The following is a 7188-nucleotide window of genomic DNA, read 5'->3' on the forward strand; positions in this document are numbered from 1 at the left end:
TGTGCATCAGGCCTGTAGTGATTTTATAAGATACTAAAGCCCCAGTGCACAAATTTGTGCACAGGTGGGCTCCCCAGGGGCATGGGGGAGGCTGGGTCGTGATCGGCCCTCCAGGTAGATGGTGGGACGCCCATGCCAGCCTGGGATTCAGATCTGTCCCACTGACATTCTCACTGGTTGTTGGGAGCCACCTGGCAGTGGCTTTTATATCCTTCTTCCTTGTGGAGTTTCTAGGGAGGGGAAACAGCCGCAGTGCCCGAGGCCGACTTCCAGGGGGCCAGCGGCATTTGTCAGGATTGTGCTGGTGGTGCTGGTCAGTTGGTGCCTGGCCTGTTCTCCGGAGATTGGACCTGCAGGACTACTGAGAGAGTGAGTGACTGCCGCAGGGCTGGTGGGCCGCTGGCATGAATTGGTCTGCTGAGCAGTGCTCTGGCTATGGGAGCACAATGACCACCAGGGGGTAGCTCCTGTGTGATCAGTGAGTGTCATAGCAACTGGTTGTTCCAGTCATTCTGGTCATTCGGTCATAATGGTCACTTAGGCTTTTATATTATAGATTAGTGTTTGGGGACACTGGGTGAGGGATATATGAAAATTATTTGTAATATTTCTAACCTTTTTGTAAGTCTGAAACTATTTCAAAATAAACTTTAGGGGAAAAAAATAATGGAGAGATAGCCTTTAAAAGCATATGTGATCTCCAATTAAAAATTTGGACGTTTAAATATAAATTTAGGATCTCCAAATAAAACTTTCAGAAAGGGTCCCTTTCTTATTTTATTACTTACAAAGTAATTGCAAAGTAATAAAATAGATGTCCAGTCAGCAAGGAATGAACCCTTTGGTATGTATTTAACTAAGAAGATTATATAGTTTATGGAACATTTCTGGAACCTTAATAGTCTGGGTGATACTGGGTAAGACATTTGTGTTTATTTTGAGGTTATTTTATTTTCTGCATCTAACACCAAAGTAGAAGTTTAAATTTTTGTTTTCATCCTAGAAGAAAAGAAATGTTAAATTTCTCAACAATTAACAGCAAACCAATGTGGAGCCACTTATCTGTCCCTTTATACTAATCTCTTACTAAAATAAAACACACACACACACCCTAAACATAGAGTTATTTGGTATTCTAACTACATTATGAAAGGTGTGACACTAAGATACTTTACTCAGACTGACTCAAAAGGAAGATAGCAAGCTATTTTTACTAAAAGCAAACAAAAAACCCATTATAGTTTTCAAAGTTGGTAATTACTTCCAGAACTTAGAATTTAAATTGCAAAAAAGATTCTACAGTAGTCACAACAATAACTTAGTTCTTTATAAGTAATCTGTATCTAAGAAAGATTTTCCGGCCTGATGTTTTTAACAATTGGAGAAAAGTGTTCAGATTTGATAGGAGTAAGTAAAAAACCCTGAACAGTTTATTATCTAGAGTGGCAGGCTTAAGGGGGCCACTCATTCTTTGACATTGCCTCCATCATGAGGTGGCATCTAGGTCCCACATTCCCTCTCTTGCAGGGATGTTGCATCAGTCTCAAGATTTTTAAGAGCCTGGAAGCTTCCACTTCCCTTTCCCGGAACACTCACTCTTGAAGTCTAAGCTACCATGTAAGACAACAAATACTGCACATTGGGGATACAGGGTGAGACACCCATTAGGATGCATGGAGAGGGAGAGTCAACCAACACAGCCCAGCCTTCAAATCACTGTCACCAAAATGTCCCACATGAATAAAGCCTTCCTGGGTCCTCCAGACTAGCCCAGCTGCCAATCAAATACCAAGTGATCCTAGTTGACCGCTGAGTAACCGCTCAGCTGAGCCTGACCCAAATTCTTGGCCCATAGATCTTAAACATGAAGAGAGAATCATTGCTTTCATAAATTAATTTTAGGGCAGTTTATTATGCAGCAACAGATAACCAGAACACATGGATATGAGCAAGGCTGTATGGTGGGTGTGCCTGTTGCTGCAGCTTTCTGTGCCATTCTGACCTCTCCTTTAAAATCTGAATCTCAAATTGTACCAATAGGCCCAGTTTATGGATTCTATTCCCAGACTCCCTTGAATGTCTATGTGCCCAGTGGCAAAATTTCCATATAGATAAGAAGTGGAAATATTGCTTGCACACTCTGGGAAGTATCTTTAAACAATTTCCTCTTTTTCCTTCTCTGGACTAGACTGTGGATGTGATTATTTGTGTTACAACCATCATCTTGGACCATTAAGAGGAGGACTTTTCACCCTTCAGGTGTTGGAGTACAGTGTTGTAAGGATAGTGTAATTTTGTGATTTCAGAAGCTGGTTAAAAATCAATGAAAAACATAATATATGGTATATTACTTTATAATTTTTGAAATAAGAAGATGAAACTAACCAGTGAGTAAATACACAAAATAAACTAATAAGACAGATGATAATTCATTTAAAAGGATATTAACAATATAGAAATATCATATTGGCTAGGCCTTGAGATTCTAATATTCAATTATTGTGCAGTGGAATCCTTCATTAGTCCACCTCCATCATTAGCCAAGAGCCAAAAGTTACATGACACATCCCAACATATGCTGGCCAATTCTTAGCCATGAAATTTATCTAATTGTGGTCATATCTTCTATTTTAAAAATTAAATGTTTTTATAAAAATGTAGGGTAATATAACAAACAATAATATGTCCAACTTAATGAGAAAATAACAATTACAACTGAAACATATTGTATAGCTCCCCCCAGTTGCATTGCATTCCTTCCCTGTAACCAATATTGTGAATTTGGGATATATTATCTCTAAAATAACTTTAGTCTATATGCATTATTTTTTAATAAACATGTTGTTTTGATTTTCATGGTTTAAATTTTGTAAAAAATATTGTCATGCTGTTTATATACTGCAGCTTTTTAAAAATATGTTTTATTGATTTCATAGGAGAAAAAAGGGAGAGAAAGATAGAAACATCAATGATGAGAGAGAATCATTGATTGGTTGCCTCCTGCACACCTCTCCCTAGGGATGGAGCCTTCAAGCAGGGCATATGCCCAGATCAGAAATCAAACTACGACCTCCTGGTTCATAGGTTGAAGCTCAAACTCTGAACCACACTGGCCAGGCTATGCTACAACTTGTAAGATGTATCCATAGATACATGTGGCCGTGGTTTATTTTCAGTGCTCTGTAGCATTACACTGCACAAATATCCTAAAGTATATTATTTCATTGTATCACCAATGAGTATTTAGATTTTAGATTTGTTGCTATTTCAAACTATACGGTAAAAACCTTATATAAGCATCCTTCTGTAAGTTATGTTTATTTATTACTAAATAAATCATATCATTTCTCCTGTCCCAAGGATTCTATTAATTTCCTATAATATTCTTCAAGGTCTAGGGTTAGGAGATGAGAGCAGAAAAGTGATTTCAGGGTTTCTGTCTTATAATGCTAAATGTGGCAAAAATGAGCAATCCAATTCAGAACAAAACCCAGGAAATTTGATACCTGGAATAAAATTTTAAACTTGGGCCTGTGTGAAGCAATTAAATTGTCATTTTATCCTGTCTTAGTTTAGCTTCTCTAGTCACTCAAAATCTAAGAATGAGAAAAAATGAAGAGTAGCAGCCAGTGGACTACTATAATGATTATAAATTGTTTAGAAAATTATGTCTTCTGAATGCTCAATACATGGAATCAACTTAATTTTTCCAAGTCATTTTTATGGAATGGTCTTTTACCTTCTTACTATTAGTGTTTTTGAAAAACTGATAGACAATTATGGAATCTCAATGCAATACTTAGACGGCTTTGAAGACAGAAAGACATTTATCATTTTTTCAACGTCCCTTGACTGAAAATGTAAACTGTCAGAGCCTGTGTAGTGCTGATGTGGGTCAACATGATGTGAATATATGTTTAATTTACTGAAAAATCCCTTTAGCTATATGTCTACACTGTTTTACTTTTTCATTATCATCTTCTTAGGAAATATAATTGTTTTGTGCCTGCTTACATTGAATTCATGCCTACATGAGGCATTTGTTCCTTTTTGGGTTTTTGTTTGTTTGTTTGTTTGCCTGGGTAAAATGAATTTTATTAATTGTGTATGACAAGATAGGGCTCCCTAAGCACCTCCCCTTCTGTGGAGGTCAGGAGGTTCTCAGTGTGTTGGGGTTGATTTGGGGCAAGGGCTCTCCAGCAGCTGAGGGCCTCTCTTCCTCTTGCTGGGGCTGGTGGTCCAGGGGGCTCTTACTCCTTAGAGGCCAAGAGGACTATAAGGTCCACCACCCTGTTGCTGTAGCCAAATTCATTGTCATACCAGGAAACGAGCTTGACAAAGTGGTCATTGAGGCCGATGCCAGCACCAGCATCAAAGGTGGAGGAGTGGGTGTCACTGTTAAAGTCACAGGAAACAACCTGGTCTTCAGTGTAGCCCAGGATGCCCTTGAGGGGGCCCTTTGATGCTTGTGTCACTACCTTCTTGATGTCATCGTATTTGGCAGCTTTCTCCAGGTGGCAGGTAAGATCTACAACCCACACAATGGGGGTGGGGACACTGAAGGCCATGCCAGTGAGCTTCCCATAGAGCTCAGGGATGAATTTACCCACAGCCTTGGAAGTGCCAGTCTAAGCAGGGAGGGTGATTTGGGCAGCCCCTTGGCCATCACACCATAGCTTCCCAGAGGGGCCATCTATGGTCTTCTGGGTGGCCGTGATGGCATAGAGTGTGGTCATGAGTCCCTCCATGATGCCAAAGTTGTCATGGAAGACCTTGGCCAGGGGTGCCAAGCAGTTGGTGATGCAGGAGGCATTGCTGACAATCTTGAGGGAGTTGTCATACTTGTCATGGTTCACACCCCTCACAAACATGGGCGCATCCACAGGAGGGACAGAGATGATGACCCTCTTGGCTCTGCCCTTCAAGTGAGCTCCAGCCTTCTCCATGGTAGTGAAGACACCAGTGGGCTCCATAACATACTCAGCACCAGCATCACCCCATTTGATGTTGGTAGGAACTCGCTCCTGGAAGATGGAGATGGACTTTCCATTGATAACCAACTTCCCGTCCTCAGCCTTGACTGTGCCTTTGAACTTGCCAGGAGTAGAATACCTTGCCAGGTAGATCATGTCATTGAGGTCAATGGAGGGGTCATTGAAGGCAACAATGTCCACTTTGCCAGAGTTAAAAGCAGCCCTGGTGATCAAGTGCCCAATATAGCCAAATCCGTTCACTCCGACCTTCACCTTTGTGTCTCAGGGTTGTGGCTGGCACTGTGAAGGAAGAGCAGCTGTCTGACGAACAGGAGGAGCAGAGAGCCGCATTTGTTCCTTTGTGCCAGGTTTACCTGGAGCCTGGACAGTGCTCATGTGTAAGGAATGAAAATTTTCAGATTCAGAAAAAAGCAGATGGTGGAATGTGTTGTTACTAGGCTCTCTTTAATGTTCAATACCATTTGCCAGAAGTAAGATCTCAATTAATTTTTGAAAATTCAAAATATTATTGGTACCTGGAGGCACTATATAGAAATGCCCTCTGAAGAAAAGGGAAAAGTTGCCTTGGGGAGGAGCAGCAGATGGGCCATATGGTTTTTGCTCAATCTTAAAGTTTCAAAAGAAAGAAACAGACTTTTAGGCTTCTAGTCTCTTGATTTTTAGTTTAGCATTCTTGAGATTCTTTGACTCTTGCAATTTTACTTTCTTTTGTATTTTTTCCCTAAATTTGGTGCTGGCTGTAAAACAGATGGTGAATAAAGAAGAGAATTTACTCGAGTCTATTTCATAGTTCCCTCAGCCACACTAACTCTTTCAGGATTGATTCATTCATCAAGCATAATAGTTTTAACTTCTCTATAAAGTCAATAAGTGTCCTGATTTTTACACTGGAATAATAAAATCTTAAGGTAAAAAAAAAACACACCATATAAGAAAAAATGTTTTGCATATTCATGGGGTCTTTTGAATGCCTGTTCCAAAGGAGAGGTTGAGCCTATAATAGGAAAAAAAACTTAGAAAAACTTCTATACAAAAGCCATAGGAGAATACAGCATGTCCAGAACTAAATGTGTACACAGGTGCATACACACACATACACTGTACTTATGCCTTGATGGACAAGCCACCAAAAAAGTGGGGCATTTTATATATATATATATCTCCTAAGCAACCATTACAACTGACCTGAACAACCGGTTGCTATGATGCACACTGACCACCAGGCGGCAGATGTTCAACGCAGGAGCTGCCTCCTGGTGGCCAGTGCACACCCACAAAGGGAGCGCTGCTCAGCCAGAAACCAGGCTCACAGTTGGCAAGTTCAGCTGCGGTGGGAGCCTCTCCTACCTCTGCGGCAGCTCTACTGGGTGGTAGCGGGCAGGTGCAGTGGGTCCAGGATGAGTGGCAGCGGAGCTGTGCCTGGCCCTGGCTGGGGCTCCTCCCCAGCCACCTGCCACTTCAGCCCTGCTACATCCCTCAGGAGGATGTCAGACTGCCAGGTTTTGGTCTAATCTGCACAGGCCAGCCTGCGGGGATCAGGCCAAAACCCTGCAGTCGGACATCGCCTGAGGGATACTGGATTGTGAGAGGGTGCAGACCAAGCTGAGGGACCCCACCTGTGCATGAATCTGTGCACCGGGCCTCTAGTATAACTATAATCCTCAACATATTTTGCTCTGGCAATGTTTTCTCATTCCATCTATTGTTTAGTCTTACCATCCAGAAAGATCGTATTGATCATTAATTCAAATAAAAATGTGTATTAAGTGTAAATTTTCAAATTGCATTATCTCTATGGTGTTGAATCATGCTATTGGGAATCAATAAGGTAGATTTTGATATATAGTATTGTCTTCAGAAATCTCAGGTGTCAATTCTCAGAATGGAAGAACACCATATGTCTCTGATGTCTGTGTTTTTCAGGAAAGAAGAGGGAATTTGAGATGGGAATGAGGTGAACAGGACACAGTCATGATGGCTTCAAAATGGCTGATTTTGAGATGCACCAGGGATCCTTGCAGAAGCCTAAGTTGGTGCACATTCTTCTCAGCCTCTAATAGTGCTAGTGTCCTTCAATTATGCAGTGAGCTGAATCTTCAGGATAATTTGATATAATTTAAATTAGTAATTAATTTATGTGAGGTAAAATCAATGTAAATATTTATAAAGGAGCTTGAGTCAGTGCCTGTAAGTG

General features: G+C 40.9%; 1 pseudogene; it reads right to left on the reverse strand.

The window, feature by feature from the left end:
• Positions 1-4250: 4250 nt before the first annotated feature.
• LOC139011766 (glyceraldehyde-3-phosphate dehydrogenase-like) lies at positions 4251-5144 on the reverse strand (annotated as a pseudogene).
• Between the last annotated feature and the right edge of the window lie 2044 nt (positions 5145-7188).

This window comes from Myotis yumanensis, unplaced genomic scaffold (assembly GCF_028538775.1).
Source record: "Myotis yumanensis isolate MYYU_CA2020_CCGP unplaced genomic scaffold, mMyoYum1.0.hap1 SCAF_5, whole genome shotgun sequence".
Classification (NCBI taxonomy): Eukaryota; Metazoa; Chordata; class Mammalia; order Chiroptera; family Vespertilionidae; genus Myotis; species Myotis yumanensis.